This window comes from Schistocerca nitens, chromosome 1 (assembly GCF_023898315.1).
Source record: "Schistocerca nitens isolate TAMUIC-IGC-003100 chromosome 1, iqSchNite1.1, whole genome shotgun sequence".
NCBI classification, from domain to species: Eukaryota; Metazoa; Arthropoda; class Insecta; order Orthoptera; family Acrididae; genus Schistocerca; species Schistocerca nitens.
In genome coordinates this window covers 499195006-499216566 of record NC_064614.1, presented here as the reverse complement: position 1 = coordinate 499216566, position 21561 = coordinate 499195006, and positions in this window count along the sequence as shown.

Genomic DNA, 21561 nt, shown 5'->3' with positions numbered 1-21561 from the left:
CCAATAAATCCGCACTACGAGACATATTGCCAAGGAATGTGAAATCAGCCAGACAAGTGTCATTCGCTTCCTGCATCGACAGAATTTCCATCCCTATCGTCTCTCATTATATCAGGCACTCGAGGATCGTACAGAATTTTGTCTGTTTGCCCTTCAGTTAATACCGAACAAGAAGTTTTCTGGACCTGAATAGGACGAAATTGTGTCGTCAAATGACGTGCGAGGTTCCCCGATTTCACTCCTCTTGATTTCTTTCTTTGGGTATTACTCAAAGATGCAGTTTACGACGAAGTCCCCACTACGCCAGACGATATGTGTCGTCGAACCGCCAGTGCATGCTCAACCATATCATCCACTGTAATTAAAGCTGTTCATCGTTCTTTCGAACGGCGATTGCAGATGTGGCTTTTGAATCCATGATCGACAATCTGAACACACGCTTAAATAAAGAACAAGTTTTTATTTTATTTTATTTATTTATTTATTTATTTTTGCAAATAAAATTTATGTTATACGACTTGGAAAATAAAATTTATGTTATGGTTTTAGGGAGCGAAACTGCTATGGTCATTAGAAAACAAAATTTATATTATATGATTTGTGTGGTTACCAAATCAATGTTAGTAGTAAACTGTTTATTTCATTTACGTGTGTACGAAATTTCATTGCAGTATCAGATAAGTCGACAGCGTGTATTGCACGTTGCTGGTAATACTGTCATTACAAGCTTACGTTCAGCATGAAACGACGTTTCCTTAAGAAGATTATTTATTCTGCGGTGTACAGGTGGTCACCAAAGTATTTTTAGCAAAATGTTTAGTTCAACGAATATATCCTATATGATATAATTTAGAGCACTGTAGGTACAGACAATTGTCCGATAGCGTATATTTTACCTATAAGAAGCATACAGCCATGTGCAGGAAAAAATAGGTCATATCTTCCTTCTAACATTTAGATATTTAATATAGCAGTTGCTTTTTGCTGCGCATAAAGCCTCCTTATTTCTGAGGAATGAACCGTTGATTTCTCTTTTTCAGCTCACGTGAAACTGGGAGGATACACAAATGAGAAATACACTCCTGGAAATTGAAATAAGAACACCGTGAATTCATTGTCCCAGGAAGGGGAAACTTTATTGACACATTCCTGGGGTCAGATACATCACATGATCACACTGACAGAACCACAGGCACATAGACACAGGCAACAGAGCATGCACAATGTCGGCACTAGTACAGTGTATATCCACCTTTCGCAGCAATGCAGGCTGCTATTCTCCCATGGAGACGATCGTAGAGATGCTGGATGTAGTCCTGTGGAACGGCTTGCCATGCCATTTCCACCTGGCGCCTCAGTTGGACCAGCGTTCGTGCTGGACGTGCAGACCGCGTGAGACGACGCTTCATCCAGTCCCAAACATGCTCAATGGGGGACAGATCCGGAGATCTTGCTGGCCACGGTAGTTGACTTACACCTTCTAGAGCACGTTGGGTGGCACGGGATACATGCGGACGTGCATTGTCCTGTTGGAACAGCAAGTTCCCTTGCCGGTCTAGGAATGGTAGAACGATGGGTTCGATGACGGTTTGGATGTACCGTGCACTATTCAGTGTCCCCTCGACGATCACCAGTGGTGTACGGCCAGTGTAGGAGATCGCTCCCCACACCATGATGCCGGGTGTTGGCCCTGTGTGCCTCGGTCGTATGCAGTCCTGATTGTGGCGCCCACCTGCACGGTGCCAAACACGCATACGACCATCATTGGCACCAAGGCAGAAGCGACTCTCATCGCTGAAGACGACACGTCTCCATTCTTCCCTCCATTCACGCCTGTCGCGACACCACTGGAGGCGGGCTGCACGATGTTGGGGGGTGAGCGGAAGACGGCCTAACGGTGTGCGGGACCGTAGCCCAGCTTCATGGAGACGGTTGCGAATGGTCCTCGCCGATACCCCAGGAGCAACAGTGTCCCTAATTTGCTGGGAAGTGGCGGTGCGGTCCCCTACGGCACTGCGTAGGATCCTACGGTCTTGGCGTGCATCCGTGCGTCGCTGCGGTCCGGTCCCAGGTCGACGGGCACGTGCACCTTCCGCCGACCACTGGCGACAACATCGATGTACTGTGGAGACCTCACGCCCCACGTGTTGAGCAATTCGGCGGTACGTCCACCCGGCCTCCCGCACGCCCATTATACGCCCTCGCTCAAAGTCCGTCAACTGCACATACGGTTCACGTCCACGCTGTCGCGGCATGCTACCAGTGTTAAAGACTGCGATGGAGCTCCGTATGCCACGGCAAACTGGCTGACACTGACGGCGGCGGTGCACAAATGCTGCGCAGCTAGCGCCATTCGACGGCCAACACCGCGGTTCCTGGTGTGTCCGCTGTGCCGTGCGTGTGATCATTGCTTGTACAGCCCTCTCGCAGTGTCCGGAGCAAGTATGGTGGGTCTGACACACCGGTGTCAATGTGTTCTTTTTTCCATTTCCAGGAGTGTAGTTTTCCTAACCCCTTTATGATACACTAGTGTCTAGCCTATGTCGTACTTTCATATATAACATTCGTAGGTGTAGATCTAGGCAGTAAGTTAGTTTAATGAGAAATAAAGCTTTATTCTCGTAGCGCGGGTCTACCTATCGGTAAACAACTAGGCAGCCTGGTCCGAGACGCTTGCCTGGCAGCGTTTGCACCGCAAATGCCGTTTCCAGCCACCGTCCTCTCACATACTAGAACATTTCTCGAATGTTTTTTGCGACGCGTTAACATTAACAAACGCTATATCACTGTGTTTGTCTTCTCAAGAGCTATCGAATGCAGTTATAAAAAATATACGGTTCCATTTAAAAAACAGTACTTATTTCAATACTTCAGTTGATACTAGCGCTAAAAACATTAACCAAACACACACATGCCCCTCGACGCTCTAACATTTGCCGAAAAGCGAATTCGACATGTGTATATATAGGGCGAACATTAATAGAAACGACAAACTCCAGGGACGGTTTTCTTACTGGAAATGAAAGAAAATAAGTCCTATGAACATTTGTCCGGAAGTGCATTGTTTCCACTGTAACTGGCGCTGAAGAATGACAGTTCCTCTGACCATGTGCCGTGTGTTCCATGTGCGTTGCGTGTTGTGTGATTGACACATCGTACTGTAAGCAACAGAATGGTCCGCTATTCGTGTCGGAAACAAGCCAAAACGGTGTTTGTGTACGGTCAAGGTGTGGAAACGGCCGAGAGGCGGTATAGCTATACACACAACATTTTAAGTCCTTTTTGGGTGTTTGTGGAATCATGGGTCCTTGCAGGGAGGCGGCGGAATGCGAGTACACCAGATTTTACAGGATATTGAGACGAACCCTAGTACAAGCTCCAGGCAAGTCTCCCACGAACATGGTGTACGCCAAAGTACGATTAGGGTGTCATGCATGACAACCGCAACGAGTGCAAAGGTTATGAGCAGCGTATTTCACTCTGCGGGAAAGATTTTGTCGATAGTGTTTGCATCAGACCATTACCATAATGAGATTTCTATCATCATTCCTCTTTTCCATCGAAACATTCTGCCACTTACAGTACTATGCGTCAATCACATAGCCTGCAGCACACAAGGAACACACGGCACGTAGTCAAAGGAACTTTCATTAGTCAGCGCCGTCTACCGTGGCAACGATGCATTTCCAGAAACATATTCATAGGACCTTTTTTCTTCCCTTTTCAGTCAAGAATCCGACCCTGCTGTTTGTCGTTTTTATTAATTTTCACGCTTTATAGCTCTACTTTCTGAAGTAGCCAATCTTCTTCATCAGGCTTCAGGCTATCTCCATGCCAAATTTCATCAAAATTGATTCAGCGCTTGTTAGTCATGAAAACGTAACAGACAGAGTTACTTTCGCGTTTAATAATATTAGTATCAAGGTTTGGATTAAACAAGTTGTGGATTGTACGAGGGTGATTCAAATGAAAACCTTAAATATTTTTAAAAAAATATTATTTATTGTGCAGAAGAGGTACAAAGCTGTATCACTTTTCAACATAATCTCCCCCATGCTCAATGCAAGTCCTCCAGTGCTTACAAAGTGCATAAATTCCTTTAGAAAAAAAATTCTTTTGGTAGTCCGCGCAACCGCTCATGCACCGCGTGGCGTACCTCTTCATCAGAACGGAAATTCTTTCCTCCCACAGCGACTTCGAGTGGTCCAAACATATGGAAATGACTTGGGGCAAGCTCTGGTGAGTATGGTGGATGAGAAAGACACTCAGAATGCAGGTCTGTGATTGTTGCAACTGTTGTACGGGCAGTGTGGGGCCTTGCATTGTCATGTTGCAAAAGTACACCTGCTGACAGCAATCCACGTCGCTTTGATTTGATTGCAGGCCGCAGATGAATTTTTTAGGAGATCTGTGTATGATGCACTGGTGACAATGGTCCCTCTAGGCATGTAATGCTCCAAAATGACGCCTTTTTCGTCCCAAAAGAGACTCAGCGTAACCTTCCCTGGTGATGGTTCTGTTCGAAACTTCTTTGGTTTTGGTGATGAGGAATTGCGCCAGTCCTTGCTCGCTCTCTTCGTTTCCGGTTGGTGGAAGTGAACCCAGGTTCCGTCTCCAATAAAGATTCTTGCAAGGAAGCCATCACCTTCTCGTTCAAAGCGCCGAAAAAGTTCTTCACAAGCATCAACATGTCGTTCTCTCATTTCAGGAGTCAGCTGCCGTGGCACCCATCATGGAGACACTTTTTTGAAACTGGAGCACATCATGCACAATGTGATGTGCTGACCCATGACTAATCTGTAAACATGCTGCAATGTCATTCAGTGTCACTCGGCGGTTTTCCTTCAATATGGCTTCAACTGCTGCAATGTTCTGTGGAGTCACAATTCGTTGTGCCTGACCTGGACGAGGAGCATCTTCCACTGAAGCCACACCATTTGCGAACTTCCTACTCCATTCGTAGACTTGTTGGTTTGACAAACATGCATCACCGTACTGAACCTTCATTCGTCGATGAATTTCAGTAGGTTTCACACCTTCACTACGCAAAAACCGAAAAACAGAACGCTGTTCTACCATCGTGCAAGTCGCAAGTGGGGCGGTCATCTTTATATGATAGTGCGACGGTATGTGTGCATTTGCACTATGCTGCCACCTACAGGCCATTCTGCACGCTGCTTGTAGCACGCTTACCAACTTACTGGATAACGGCACGAAATTTTGATTTGTTATTACAAATTTAAGGTTTTCATTTGACTCACCCTCGTATAAATATTGTATTCATTACATTGAATGAGAACAATCAACCAACGAAAGTGTTTTCACAAATATGGTATACTTCAAAAGGCAAAAAGTGAATAGCTTTTTCAACGATTAAATAAAATAGCCTGTGTCCTTCTTCAGGGTTCACAAGCTATCTTCATATCAAATTTCAACCAAATTGATTCCGTGCTTTAGCCGTGAAAACGTAACAGACGGAATTGTTTTCGTGTTTATGTGCAACATTTAGCTACCATGAATGTTGGAATATACATTCTGGTTCATGTTCACGTTAACCTGAATGAGGGGACTCGAGTCTTTTTTGTAAAAAAAAAAAAAAAAAAAAAAAACAAAAAAAAAAAAAAAAGCCCTGATCTTTTGCGAGGTACAAGGTTCCAAACGTCCATTGCGTACATTTACTTGGGCAATGTTCGTTTGGAAACTAGTTGAGATGGACCTATACTTATAACAAATAGTCCTATAGTGGGAAAAGCATCATATAACACTGTTATACGGGGAATGGTGCATGCAGCACACCCGTCATAAACGCGCCTACTTTCCACAAGTGTGGTATAATGTTACCCCTTTCACAGGATTTGTCCTTGATGTATGACTAATGGATATGGAAATCAGACTATTAGTTCTTTCCTAAGAGGTTTCCAGCTGTTATAAAGAAATGCAGCAAAAATGGAATAATACTTAATCTAGGACCTTTCTGTACCAAGTTCATTAATTGGTTTGCCTAATGGATTTGCGGCCTAGGCAAAGAAATAATTATATTTCAGAAAAACAGGAGAAGTATATTTGGTCTTCTTTCCTGCTGCTGCCTAACATAACATCACAAATAAATATGACTTTTTAGGATATGTTCAGAAGAAGACACAGGAATCTTTTAACTATTACACCCACATACATACGTAGTTTTAATTTAGAAAGGCCACGAATTTCTAATCATCACTATGCGCTAAAAAGAATTTGCCAGTGGGAGGGGACTTCTATGTTTGCATTTTGTATAACCAACAAATACTTGAAAATTCTAATATCATAAAAACACATTTAAATTTATTAAGACACTTTACTTATACCTTTCTGTTTCTCGTGTCCTGACACAGGTGGGAGAGGGAGAAAAGGGGTTACTGGTCAGTCTGCGCTCCCGAGCGGTACAGAGCAGAAGGCAGAAGGACAATTCACAGTGAAGGCATTTGATTGCTTTCTTCTATCTGAGCCAACACTGGTACAGGCATTTACTAGAAATGCAGGTGGTGAGACATGGTAGGGAACTCGTTGTGGAGACTCTTGGACAAACAGTATTTTGAAATAGTTGTTTATTCCAGACAGGACTAACTAATATACAGGAGACTAGTTCTAGGGTTAGTAAAAGCATGAATAACACTGTTACAATAGAAGCCAGTGCAGAAGTCCCAGGAGTGGATGATAACTACGGTAGCAAACACTAGCAGCATCTTAAGGTAACAACTTATCTGCAAAATAAAACATACTGAATGTGACACTGTTCACTGAGGCACTCCAAGTGAGAGAGCAGACTTAACGCGGAGCTGGACCGAGGCTGGAGTCGACGAACGCGGATTCGGGGTCCAGATCGTCTGACTGAGAACTCAGCCAATATGCGGAATCTAGGGGTTTTAAAGAGTCGCGTGGGGGCACTGTTTTTCCCACTTAAAGCCACCCAGCCAATCCCGCAAGTCTCTCGCAGGCGCCTGCCAATCACGGTTAAGTTAGGTTCCCTCTACTGCTCCTAAGGCGGGTTTGTTAATACAGTTGTAATAAGTCCGTATTTGGTATCAACATTGTTCGGCTGAAAGCTGAACGTAACTGCTCTGCCAAATAAGGCTTGCAACATTATTGTTATACGTCATGTAGCCCCGTCCCTCGGGCTTCCCGGAGTAGGGACTGCTAGGTCAACAGTTTTTTGGCGTTGTCGCTATCTTTCTAACCCTTGTGAGCCTACTGACGTTGCTGTTCTCAGGGCTGGAATCAAGATGACTTTATACGCTAATACGTGCCTGTTGGTTACAAAGTTCTACGGTGGCAACCTACCACAGCGTCTAGACGACATATGTAGTTACATGTTAATTCCTTGAAGAGTAACTAGCGCCCTGGGACCGCGTCTGGGGGCGTCTGCATTTTCACAAGGCTTACGGTTTACTTCATGTAACAATATCTCTCCTAGTTTCGTCTGCCCTCAGCATCGTCTCTGCTTCCGCGTCTTGGAGCTCCTGTCCTCCTTTCTCACAGCTTCAAGATAACACTACAGTAGAAAGGAATAATCAATATATTACATCTTAATAAATGATCAGTCAAAAGCCATAGGTAGGGTGCGGTCACTCTATATTGTCATTCAGTATTTTTTTGCAACCCTACTTCAGTGTTACTAAGCCACACAAGTAATTTCCTTTTTATAACGCTACGTACTTTATTGAATTTCATTTATAACTGAATAAAATATTATGTTTACTTTACTCAAAACTTAAGCTTGCACAACCTCGGTATTCGTAAGTGACAAGTTCATCTTTTTAGCAAAAATTATTTCCTCACTTTCACACTACTTATCACCACAAAGAGAGTAAGACTATTAAAATCGTTAAATTTGTCTGAAAACATCTACTTCAGTACTTAAGCAGGATTTCACTTCAGTAGTTCTACTACGTAAATCATACAGTACTTTCACCTACGCTTTCAAAGTAAGTCTACAACAATTATTTTCAGGCATTTATTCAAAGACGAAAATTAGTGCTTGTAGATATTGAGTAAAGGACTTCAGATGTTTTTATAACAGGTTTACTCTCAATAATGAAACACCAGGAAAGGACCCTATATAAGTGAATGATTAGGAATAAAATAGCAAGTGAACCAAATTATATGTTTATCACGATAATTATTCAAAAAAAGTTAATTTTGAGTTAATGGTTCACGCTTCTGCGATTCTAATTATGCAGTTCATAACCTGCTGGCTGTGGTCATTGTGTGTGGCGGATAGTAATGGCGGCTATACTACCCATGAATTCCTCTTGGCGCCGTTTTAACGTCCCTAACATAGCTCATCAACTTGTACCAAAGTCGTAAAAATTCAGCAATCGCCATTCAAAGCTACTGTTCAACAATTTCCAGGCAAGGCATCAGCTACTCCGTCCGAGTGTTGTCTCTTTACTTCTGCCTACAGATTGCGTCTTTTCGTTCCCGCTCGCTCTTCAGGCAGCGCGGCAAAAACCCAAGCCACCTTTTACGTTTCCCACAGTGACTTCCGTACAGTACAAAAGGGCTATACTTCTTCCCTAAGCGTGTACCATTTTATACAAATGAAAACTTGCACAAATATACAAAATTACATACACGAACATTTTGATTTCCTTAATCCATGACAAAATATTAGTAAGCAAATTATATATTTCACATATTTCTTTACTTAAGTTACAAATATACATTACCAAAGCACTCTAACATCATATATATCACACATTCCTTATAGTCTTCGCATATCACAGTTATATTACGAAAAACTGTAAAGGCAAACCGATTTTTTATAAATTAGATGACTGATTGAATAACAGTGTTACACATTCACTGAAAAGAGAAATTCCGCACGTCGATACACAATACCTCCTTTCTGCCATTGTATCAAATCTCTACACAGGCCCATTTTACTGAGCCGATTCGTTACAATCTACTAAAGGATGCACACCACTTCGCTGCCATTGGAGGGTCATATGATCCCCTGGCACCAAAGCGATCAATGTACTCTTTCAAGTCCGTGGGTAATTTTGTCCGGTGAACTTAGAGAAATGGGGTGAATTATAACTTAAGCATAATGTTGACATTTGCGCTATTGGGTATATATTTTCAGTACAAAACAAGATACAATGGGGTTAGAAGTAAAACAAAGCGTACTAACTATGTAATGAGTCACCGGAGGCCACGGGACCCTTATACATGATGTGATCAAAAGTATCCGGACACCTGACTGAAAAAGACTTTTACACGGTCGTGGCACCCTCCTTCGGTAATACTGGAATTCAATATGGTGTTGGTCCACCCTAAGCCTTGATAACAGCTTCCACTCTCACAGGCATACGCTCAATCAGGAGCTGGAAGGTTTCTTGTGGAGCAGCCCATTCTTCACAGAGTGCTGAACTGAGGAGAGGTATCGATGTCGGTCGGTGAGGTCTGGCACGAAGTCGGCCTTGCAAAACATCCCAAAGGTGTTCTATAGGATTCAGGTCAGGACTCTGTGCAGTACAGTCCATTACAGGGACGTTATTGTCGTGTAACCACTCCGCCACAGGCCGTGCATTATGAACAGGTGCTCGATCATCTTGAAAGATGCAATCGCCATCCTCGAATTGCTGTTCAACAGTGGGAAGCAAGAAGGTGCTTGAATCATCACTGTAGGCCTGTGCTGTGATAGTGCCACGCAAAACAACAAGGAGTGCAAGCACCCTCCATGGGAAACACGACCAAACCATAACACTACCGCCTCCGAATTTTACTGTTGACACTACACACGCTGGCAGATGGCGTGCACTGGGCATTCGCCATGTCCACAACCTGCCATCGGTTCGCCACATTGTGTACAGTGATTCGTCACTCCACACAACGTTTTTCCACTGTTCAATCGTCCAATGTTTACACTCCTTACACCAAGCAAGCCGTCGTTTGGCATTTACTGGCGTGATGTGTGGCTTATGAGCAACCGCTCGACTATAAAATGTAAGTTTTCTCACCTTCCACCTAACTATCACAGTACTTGCAGTGCATCCTGATGCAATTTGGAATTCCTGTGTGATAGTCTGGATATATGTCTGCCTATTACACATTACGACCCCCTTCAACTGCCGGCGTTCTCTGTCAGTCAACAGACGAGGTCGGCCTTGTACGCTTTTGTGCTGTGCGTGGCCCTCCACGTTTCCACCTCCCTATCACATCGGAAACAGTGGACCTAGGGATGTTTAGGAGTGTGGAAACCTCCCGTAGAGACGTATGACACAAGTGACATCCAGTCACCTGACCACGTTCGAAGTCCGTGAGTTCCGCGGTGCGCCCCACGATGTCTGATGGTTACTGAGTTCGTTATATAGACTATCTGGCAGTAGGTGGCAGAAAAATGCACCTAATATGATAAACGTATGTTTTAGGGGTGTCCGTATACTTTTGATCACGTAGTGTATCAAATGATTCGGAAATTATCCCTGAACAACCTCTGAAATTTTGTCGGTGGAGTTTTGGTTGTCTGCGTAACTTTAGTTATGCAGCAGAATAAAGTTTTAGTTGCTGCCAACGTTTGGTGGTACATAAAATATATATCACGCAATTTTAATAATTGTTTTATCCTACACGATTTAAATTTCGAGACAGCTTATAGACAGCGGTAAAATGCTCTGCTGGGAGACACGAAAATATTCTCGTCAAAACTGTCTTCATATCAAATCCATAGCGGAGATTTGGTGAAGGAGGTGAAATGGTAGATGTAGGTAATGACAGTGTAACTCTCTGGGTTACATATAATTACGTCACCACCTTCGCGCAACAACACATGAGTCCCCATCTACATTGCCACGGTGGGAAGACTTGATTCGGATACATGAAAGGTTATTTCATTATTAGAAACTTTACTATCGGCATAATGACAAATTATAAACAGGAAATAGCGATAAGTGGGTACATTCGAAAAGGATAGAAATCGGAACCAGCAGAGAAATTCCTGAATAAACTATGCGGAACCTATAAAAGTTGGCAGGTTTTTCCGTTAAGAGCTTGGCTGTGTCGGAATTCGACCCGCTTATTCCTAAATTGGGAACCAATATTTCGTCACACCATTAGGCTAAAGAAACAAGAAAAGCGTGCGAGTGTGAAATCGAGAAAACGATAGAGAGAGGAAGACGTCTTTCGTCAACAGTTACTCTGTTTTTAAGTAGGGAAAGATATGGCACTTCAATTTATCGACCCTTCTCAGAGTATTGACTTTTTTTTGCTGTATGATAGGTAGACGAACGTTGTTCATGTGTTACATAGTAGAACTGTTCGCGATTAGATTCGAAACACATTACTTTGAGCGAATTATACTTCTAACCACTGCCACTTGGGGTAGACCTCAAAAAATCGTGTTTTCCGTCTAACAAAGCATTTCATCCTCTAGAATACCTGAAATTGCCATTGGGATGCGAACACGGGAGACCTGCGTAGGCACTGAGATAATGCGGCACTTACCACGAAAACAGGACAACGGAATACTCTTAAAGGGGAAGAAAGGCGGCACTGCTATTTGCCTGGGAGATAACACCACTGGTTGACACTTGCTAATACTTATATTGTTGCCGGCAACACGAATTAAATCAGCATATCGTAGAGTACGCGCATGGATGACTGGTAGAGGCACTTCACTTTTCAAATGAGGATATTTCATCGGTGACCAGGTTCTGTGCTTTTCAGAAGGGATGCTCTGCATACCAGTATTGGACTCACTTATCTTCTCATCCCGATTTTCATTCTTATCTAAAACAACACATATGAGGTACAGTGTTGTATCGAAATGTACCTATCACAAGTCACTATAGAGAGAAAGAAAGATACTTTATTCATCTGGCCATAGGACGGATGCGAAAACTGTTTAGAGGTGAATGAATTCAGAATTTAGGTGAATTCGTGGGAAGGACACTCTGCTTTAAATTTGTGTGCCGTAAATGCGAAGGAATGGGCTCCTCTTCTAGCAACATCCAGCTGTACGTCACTGGAACAAGGATAGTGTCATTCGATTGCAAGAAGCCGCTGGTCGTTCCATCTTCAAAAACATCTCAATACAAAAGGGCCATTACAAACTTTTCTCACTAGAAACTACACTATGTGATCCAAAGTATGCCGACACCCCCAAAAACATACGTTTATCATATTAGGTGTATTTTGGTGCCATCTACTGCCAGGTACTCCATATAAGCGACCTCATTAGACATCGCGAGAGAGCAGAATGGGGCGCTCCGCGGAACTCAACGGACTTCGAACGTGGCCAGGTGATTGGGTGTCATTTGTGTCATACGTCTGTATGCGAGATTTCCACACTCCTAAACATCCCTAGGTCCACTGTTTCCCATGTGATAGTGAAGTGGAAACCTGATGGGACGCGTACAGCACAAAAGCATACAGGCCGACCTGGTCTGTTGACTGACAGAGACCGCCGACAGTTAAAGAGGGTCGTAGTGTGTAATAGTCAGACGTCTATCAAGACCATCACACTGGAATTCCAAATTGCATAAGGATCCACTTTAAGTACTATGCCAGTTGGCGGGAGGTGAGAAAACTTAACATTTCATGGTCGAGCGACTGCTCATAAGCCACGCATCAAGCCGGTTAATGCCAAACGACACCTCGCTTGGTCTAAGAAGGGTAAACATTAGAGATTGAACAGTGGAAAAGCGTTGTGTGGAGTGACGAATCACGGTGCACAATATGCCGATCCGATGGAAAGGTGTGGGTATGGTGAATGCCCAGTGAACGTCATTTGCCAACGTGTGTAGTGACAACAGTAAAACTCCGAGGCGGTGGTGTTATGGTTTGGTCGTGTTTTTCATGGAGGGAGCATGCACCCCGTGTTGTTTTGCGTGGCATTATCATAGCACAGGACTACATTGATGTTTTAAGCACCTTCTTACTTCCCACTGTTGAAGAGAAATTCGGGGATGGCGATTGCTTCTTGCAACACGATCGAGCACCTGTTCATAATGCACGGCCTGTGCTGGAGCTGTTACACGACAATAACATCCCTGTAATGGACTGGCCTGCACAGAGTCCTGACCTGAATCCTATAGTACACCTTTGGGATGTTTTCGAACGTCGACTTCGTGCCAGGGCTCACCGACCGACATCGATACCTCTCCTCAGTGCAGCACTACGTGAAGAATGGGCTGCCGTCCCTAAGGAACCTTCCAGCATCTGATTGAACGTATGCCTGCGAGAATGGGAGCTGTCATTAAGGCTTAGGGTGGGCCAACACCATATTGAATTCCAGAACTTGTAAGTCATTTTCAGCCAGGTGTCCGAATACTTTTGCTCACATAGTGTATTTGTTGTAGACTTATGGAACATATTTATTACGGATTATGTCAGCATTACGACCGAGAGAGCGGTGTGCTGATACATACTTCTCTATATGCGAATCCAGTGACGCCTGGTGGTTGAGGATGACACGGCGGCCGGTCGGTACCGTTGGCCTTTCGAAGGCCTGTTCGGACGGAGTTTCGTTTTATGTCAGCATCCGTGGAGTGGAACTCAAATTGGTTAGTTCTATCACAAACGCCAAATAGTTTCAGATAGCGAAACCCAGGTTATGTGTCAGAAAGTAATACGTGTTCAGCATTTACTGCTGACACAGTTCTCTAGCAAGTAAAATGGCATGCCAGTTGGAAAAAAAACTTCAAATTTGAGGTGCGTGGGACAGTACGATTCTTGTGGGAAAAAAATCTATATTGTGGACAGGTTCACCTTGAAATTCAGGCGGTGTGTAACAAATGCAACGTCGCGCCCATCCGTAGTGAGATGATGCGTACAGTTTGGCCAAGGCTGCACAAACATGGATGGAGCCGGTCGGGAAGCCCAGAACTCGCGCCATGCGATTTCCATCTTTTCGGCAAACTGAAAGAACATCTGGTACTGAACGAGATTTTTCGAATGATAAGGACGTTCACACTGCCGTTCTCTAACGGCTCCTTGGAAACGTTACCCGCCGCCATGTATAAACACATTTTACAGCTCTATGTACTGCTTATAGAGGAGAAACAGTTCGGAGACAACTGTTTGTATCAGCATGAGAATGCACCCTGTCATAAAGCAGCATCTGTGAGGCAATAATGTGTGTTGTAAACAATAACATTCTTGAAATGAACCTATCTGCCCACCTGAACTCCATCAAGTACCGTTGGTGAGACTTAGAGCGCAGACTTCGCTCCAGACCACACTGTCCTACACCACTACCTTTTCTGTTTTTTTATCCCCTTGAGGAAGAATGGGCTTCCATTCCCCCACAGGTATTGAAACACTTTATTGCCTCACTGACTGTGCCCTCAGCACAGTTCAAGCCGTCATAAGGGCGGTAGACATACCCCAAATTAATACTCACTAATGAGTGTCCGGATACTTTTGATGAATAGTGTATGTAGCTCAACTGCAATTTCTTGGAAGTTATACTTAAGCAGTGTACTACGTACTGGTCGAAAAAAACTACGTAAACTGTTTAACACAATACTAATAATAGTATATTGGCGTATTGTTATTATTTTAAAGTCTTACGTATATGTGTCGAGTTAAACGCCAAGATGACGGGAAGTTATACTTGGGGGGGGGGGGGGGGGGGCAGTAAGAAACAGTACCCTCGCACCCTCCACCCGGAATCGAGCACTGGAAGACCCGCGCCTGCACACCACACAGTGGCTTTCAGACTCCACACGCAGATGTAAACAATCATGACTCGGCGTTTCCAATGCTCCGATGAAGTAACTATAGGCGATTTCTGCTTGTATTTTGCCGAGGGCAACCACGCTAGATACTCGCGCTTCTTCCTCGAACTGTGAGATCACATGTATCCAAATACATCCCGCGCCGAAAATTGCGAAGTAATTTTTCGATGTTAGTTCCTAATTAACTGAAACAAGAATCAAGTTATATGCTGCGGTGTAGGCCACAAGTTCGTTATTTTTTGTTACCTCGGTTAAAATGATCGGAAAATGTTGAACACGCGCGGTTCCAAGAAGCGAACATATATGTCGGTCCTGAAAACTGCTTCGCGTGATGAATACACTTACAGGAAACAAGAACTTACGGAAGAGTCAGGCACGCCGTGCCAGTGGTTTTTCGAAGCCGGCGACGGCGGCATGGCGGCTACGAAACTTAATTTGCGGAGGGTAAATGTTTCCTCCGTTTGTTTTCTGTTTGGGAGCTGATTACAACCGGCAGGTTTGGAAAATAGCTTCATTAGCGAGCCGGCGTGCGAAACTGTTATTAAGCCCATAACTGAGTAATGTGCTCGGACTCGAGCAATTACCGGCTTCCGTAATGGCGGTGCCTCGTTGTTTTCCGTAATGGCGGCACGGCGGGCGCAGAAGCAGCCGCGCGTCTCTCTACCCTTCTCCCCTGCTGGTTCGCTTTTCGTGCGCCGACGCGACGCGGTGCGGCGGAACTAGAATTTCTGCGTGTCTGGCACTTTCCGCTGATATGGCGTTCAGGTCAAGCGTCTGCACCGTCGGAAACTGAACAGAGAACGATGTACGAAGTTACCGAGTTTTAGATCAGATTTGTGACCCGACAAAGAATTTCCTCGCACGTAGAACTCAATATGTCACTCTTAACATAATGAAATCACAGATGTAAAAATAATTTTAGCAGTTCCCACGGAAGAGTGATAGGACCATTACTGCATACATTATACTGGGTGACTAGGTATGCCTCAACCCCTGAGATATATGCAGCCCCCAACGCCTTCAAATATCACACCTAAGATTTTCGTATTGTCTTACTCGCTATGTGCAAACTATGAGTCCTATAAAAAAAATGAACGTGACGTTTTTGTAGGAAATTTAATGTAAGGGGATATGTTTTCGCTAGAGGCCGCAGTTTTCGAGTTATTCAAGAGAAACCTACAAAAGTGACCTTCAAAAACGTTTATCTTGAATAACTCTAAAACCACGGCCTCCAGCGAAAAAGTATCCAGTACAAAATTTAACTACATTAAATTTCCTACAAAAAGTGTCTCTTCTTTTTTTTTCTATACGACTAATAGTTTGCACGTAGTAAGCGAGAGAGTATCAAGATCTTGCACTCGTTATTGGAAAGCGTTGCGGGCTGCATAAAACCCAGTGGTAGGGGCAGCTGAATCACAAACGATATAGTGGACAACGTCGGAAGCTCTATTAGGCTGTCTGCTAACAATATAATTGTCAATAAGACGGCAGTAACGCTTGAAGACAGTCGCGAATTGCAAGAACACCTAGGATCGATGGTTGGCGAACGGACTGGCAGCTGAACCTCAACGTCACTAAGTGTAATGTACTGCGTCTAGATAAGCAAAGAAATTCACTACTGTACGTTTACGTTACTGGCAACAAACGGCCTTGCCTCGTTGGAAACGCCGATTACCGCCCCATCACAAACATTAAGCAACGCCTGGCCTGTTTAGTATCTACTTTGCTCTGCGACCGTCTTGGTGCGCCAGGTACCGTTAGCTGAGGGACACATAAGTCGCCGAAGTAGCGTCCAACTGAAAAATTTGCAGCGAGCTATATGGCATTATTACAGACGACAAATCACTGAAAACGGTAACTACTGTACAATACCCAGGGGCAACTAACGGGAGTGAACTGATGTGAAATGACTACACAAAATTTATAGGAAAAGCAGATACTGGCGTGAGATCCACATGAAGAATCTCGAATAAAGGTAATTCCCCACGAAGGAAGTAGCTTACAAAACATTTGATCATTTAAATTTCGGGATTTCAGCCGCATAAACACTGTTTCTTCTTCCTCTTCTTCTTCTTCTTCGTCTTCCAATAGTTTGGCCTTATATCGGGCAGATGACTCTTACGATCCAGGGAAGATGCATGGAACACCGTAGGTACACTCGAGACTTCCTGCCCAATAAATCAGCTGTAGCAGAGCATTTCATCGATACTAGTCACTCTACACGGTATGAAAATGTCGGATTTCTAGCATCGACTTCCATCTTTCTGGGACTCAGTGCAAAAAGAATCAGTTGAAATCCATTGGCGAGGTATTAATTAGCAAAGACAATGGCTTCAACTTACATCAATTATGGAATCCGTAGATTTCTGTAATAAACCCCGACACATCGAAATCGCAACATGGATCGACCGCGTAGCCACAGATTCAATTTATGCATAATCTTTGACATTGCTCAACGTTTCTGACTCTTGTGTTTCTGTGGTTTAAGTCGACGAAACAAGTACTGTAGCGAACTGTAGCTGAGCGGTGGAAATATTAAAAAAAAAAAAAAAAAAAAGAAATAGAGTTTATGCAGCTGCACTCCAGAAATTTAATTGGCCAATTATTGCGGCTCGAAAACATCAATCATTTCGTCACTTGTTCGATTTATTCTTGAATGTTGTTCACGAGTCTGGGACCCTTAGCGATTGGGCTAGTAGTAGAAACAGAAAGGATCAAACGAAGAGTGGAACCTTTCACCACAGGATCGTGAAGTCGGAAGTCGGCGCGAGATCGTTGCAAAAAAAAAAAAAAAAACAACTCCAGTGGCAGAGAATACAGGAGAGGCACTGTGCAACACGGAGACTTTTACTACTGAAGAGTCGGGAAGCAGATTACTCCCTCCCACAAACGTCTCGCGAAATGACTACAACGAAGGAATCAAACAAACTGGAGCTAACACAGAGGTTTATAGATAATCATTATTCCGACGCGACATTCGCGAATGGATCAGGGAAGGGGGGCCGATAGTGATTACAGAAGTACCCTCCGCCAAACAGCGTAAGGTAGCTTTCGGAGTGTAGATGCATAGCTTCATTTATGCAGACGATCGTACTATTACAGCACGGGCAGAAAATTTCGAAAGTGTCGACAAAAAAGCTGTACGAAGCCTTAATAGAACTGACAACGTACTATTAGAGCAATGAACTATTTCCAAACCATCCATCCCAAAACCCACTGCTGTGTCTTCCAACTAAGAAACAAACAAACATCAAGAACTCTGCAAAATGAAAGGGACGGAACCCAGTCAGAATACTACCACACAACAAAATACGTGTAAGCAACACAAGCCATGGCATTCACGTCGAAGAAGCACTTCCTGACATTAGGGTTGAAGCAGCGCAAGGTTTATGCACTCAAACGTACGTCTGCCTCAGTCAGTCCAGTACATCAGGTTAGAACTGCTGCGAACATACAACGATCATCTGATACATTGGTTGGGGCCTTCCGAAGAACTTCCACCCGGAAGCGAAGAGACCTTTTCAACGTGAGTATCGCTATACAGACTACGTACAGCAGTGGCTAGATCTAAAGCTGAGTACATACATTCAATATTTAATGTAGTTAGTGTTGTCTTTGCTTCCTTCGGATATAATTTTTTTCTATTTTTCTATTTTCTATACTGTGGTAATTTTGTTCATTGGTACGTTTTTTCATACAAATTTGTTCACAACAGTTCGGGAAGAGCTAGGTTAATTGAAAATGTGCATCAGAAGAAACTTCTCGTTCAAGTAAAGGCGGAAATTTTCATTACGTTAATACAGTAATTAACCACCGTTTCATAGAATGTATAATCAGAAAAGCAGCATTGTGGCACAAATCTGGTGTTTTATAATTTTCTGAACAAAAAAGTCTCGATCATATTTTTATTTAACAGTAATCATCGATTTCCCTCAAAGTGGGCCATTTTCAGAACTGCCGGCGTCGGCAAGAGTGCGTCAGTTGTAACATCGCGCTTTGGACGTCGACCAGCTGGAGAATCCAGGAAAGAGTTACAACATGCCTTCGCAGCTTCAGACCTGCCAAAATCTGTCTCATGCTTTTTTAAACATCACAATAGCTCTCTCTCGCCAAGGAAGAATTACGTTAGAGATGTAAGAAAAAAATAGAGAATCGTGAAATTATTCATTATAAATGATACATCTGTGCATTAACACTGCACACCTTGGTGTTCCACTTTCAATATCTGGTGCTAGTCAAGTACTCTCAGATGCTGTGATAAAGTGAGGCAACTGACTGACATTAGACTCATTTTCGGAAGTACCGGCGTTTAAACAATTATGCTGGCAGCTTCCTTTAGCTGCGGATTCCGCAAGTCATCTGGAAAACAGCATGGCTGGTTTCTTCTCTTATTCTGTCCTGTCGTAAGTGACCTTGCTGAACACGTAACAGTGATCTCTAATCTTCCTTCCTTAGCGAGCTGCGCGGGGAAATCGACCAAGTGGGCGCTACTGCGTACGCTCCGATGTTAACATCGAACGTCACCGCGTTATGCGTGTTTGTGTGAGCAACAAGTGTTTCGAAGACAGACTGTCGCAATGTTGCAAGCAACTCGTGACGCCATGCACGACGCCTTCCTCGTACTCTCCCGCTGGAGTTTATCTCGCATCTGTGACGCGCTCCCCAACCGATCAAATAGAAACCTGTCTGCAGATAGCTTCAGCTAGCTTTAATCAGGACAGCGACACAGTCCGTTGTGTAATGGAAGCTGTGTCGCTGCCTCCCCCCCCCCCCCTTCTCACTCTCCCAGCTACGTGTTCTAAGGCAGATGCTAGACTGAGATACGTGAGATTCATTGGAAGAATAGTCAGAAAATGTAGTCCATCGACACAGGACGCATATTACAAAACATTCCTTCGTTCAATACATGAACACTCATCGTCAGTATGGGATGTGTACCAGACAGGTCTGACAGAGGAACTAGAGAAGATCCAGCGAAGACCGGCCGTTCGTTACAGGTTCATTTAGTAAGCACGAAAGCGCCACGAAGATTCTCGGCCAACTCCAGTGGCGATGCTGCAAGAGAGGCGTTCCGCATCACGGTATGATCTACTTTTAAAGTTCCGAGAGTGTCCGTTCCTAGAAGAGTCGACCAATATATTGCTTCCTCATCCGTATATCTCTCGAAAAGGCCATCAAGATAAATGAGACAGATTCGAGTCCACACGACGGCTTACCGACAATCGTTCTTCCCGAGAACCGTATGCGACTAGAATAGCAAAACGGAAAAATGGCACTGGTACACAAAGTACCGCCCGCCACATACAGTAAGGTGGCTTGCGGAGTATAGAAGTAGGTTCAGACGTAGCTACAGAAGTTTGGAACCGGAGTACATGAGCTGCTTTGAAAGCTGCAATGAAAGGAACTGATAGGCCATGAACTGTATGATTTAATTCCGCATAGTCACTTACCCACATCATTGTCTTTCTGAAGTGGTAATAGATTTAACATATTCCATATTACAGAAAAATCTACAAAGCTATTGGCGAAAAATACACTGCGTGAAAGATCAGTACATATTTACGGAGACGAGTGTTCCTTCGAATACTCTAATATACTACCGCGAGAAAAGTTAAATCCTTAGATGAGGTTGTAATATTGTTGGTCTCTGGCAAGAAGACAGAAGAAATCGAAAAAAAAATTGGCATTCCAAGAGTTGATGAAGCAGCTCCGCTGACGCCGGAACACGCTGGGATGAAGAACAGTGATGGCTGTACGGTGATTCAATAGACTGTGGAGGTCATTCATTTCGAAGTCATTAAGAACACTCCTCAGTTACCGTGCCACTCTGGTAAAATGACGATTGCCGTTCAGTGATCACAGGGAGATAGATGCCGCTACATTGTTTCGAAGAATATCCAACGCAAGCTTTTCGAATGCTACAGGTATACTTAAGGACAGTGAAAGAAAGTCGTGGAAAGAGACCTAATCTATCAACAGTTTCGCACAATCAATAAGTAAAAGGGAGTCACTCAAAAAAATTAAATGTAGAGATAAGGTAACGTCATCCATCCACGTAATTGATAACACAGTCACACCACACATGTCGCCTAGATAATGGCTCGTAACTTCCATAAACTGACATAAAATACTATCATCGGTCCTTCTTCATTTAGGTTTTTCATGGAGCATCAACTGGTAAAAGCCATCTTAATTTCAGTTCGGCAAATTCGAAATATCATAACAGAGCCGCTTATGATCTGTTGTTGTTTAGTATAGGGGCCTTGATTGCAGGAAGCTAATAAAACAATATTCAGTGTCTGTTTAGAAGAGATCACTCAACGCTTGACAACGCGGTGCCGTTAGAGGCGGCATTTGTCCGCTGACAGCAATTAATATGTCTATTTTTTTATTGAAAAGTTCTATGATCCTACAGGGTGTTTATAAATGAATATCGGGGTTTTAACGCTTTATAATATTTATTACATGAAACTTACAGTTATAAATTATATGTCAAATGAAAGAGCAAGAACCTTATAAATGTTCACTGGCATAGCGAAGAACGCGATTGGTTGAACTTCACTGTACCCAAGCGCTGGATAGGCCGCAAGGGGTCCAATGACAGGGCTTGCTTTGCATGGCCTCCACGTTCACCCGACCTAACGCCATGCGATTTTTTCTTTTGGGGCTTCATCAAGGATCGTGTGCACGTGCCTCCGCTACCAGCAAACCTCCCTGAATTAGGAAACCGGATTGAAGCAGCTGTTGCTACAATCACTGAAGACGCACTTATCAACGTTTGGGATGTGTGCCGTGTGACAAATGGTGCTCACTTTGAACATTTATAAGGTTCTTGGTAAAACTG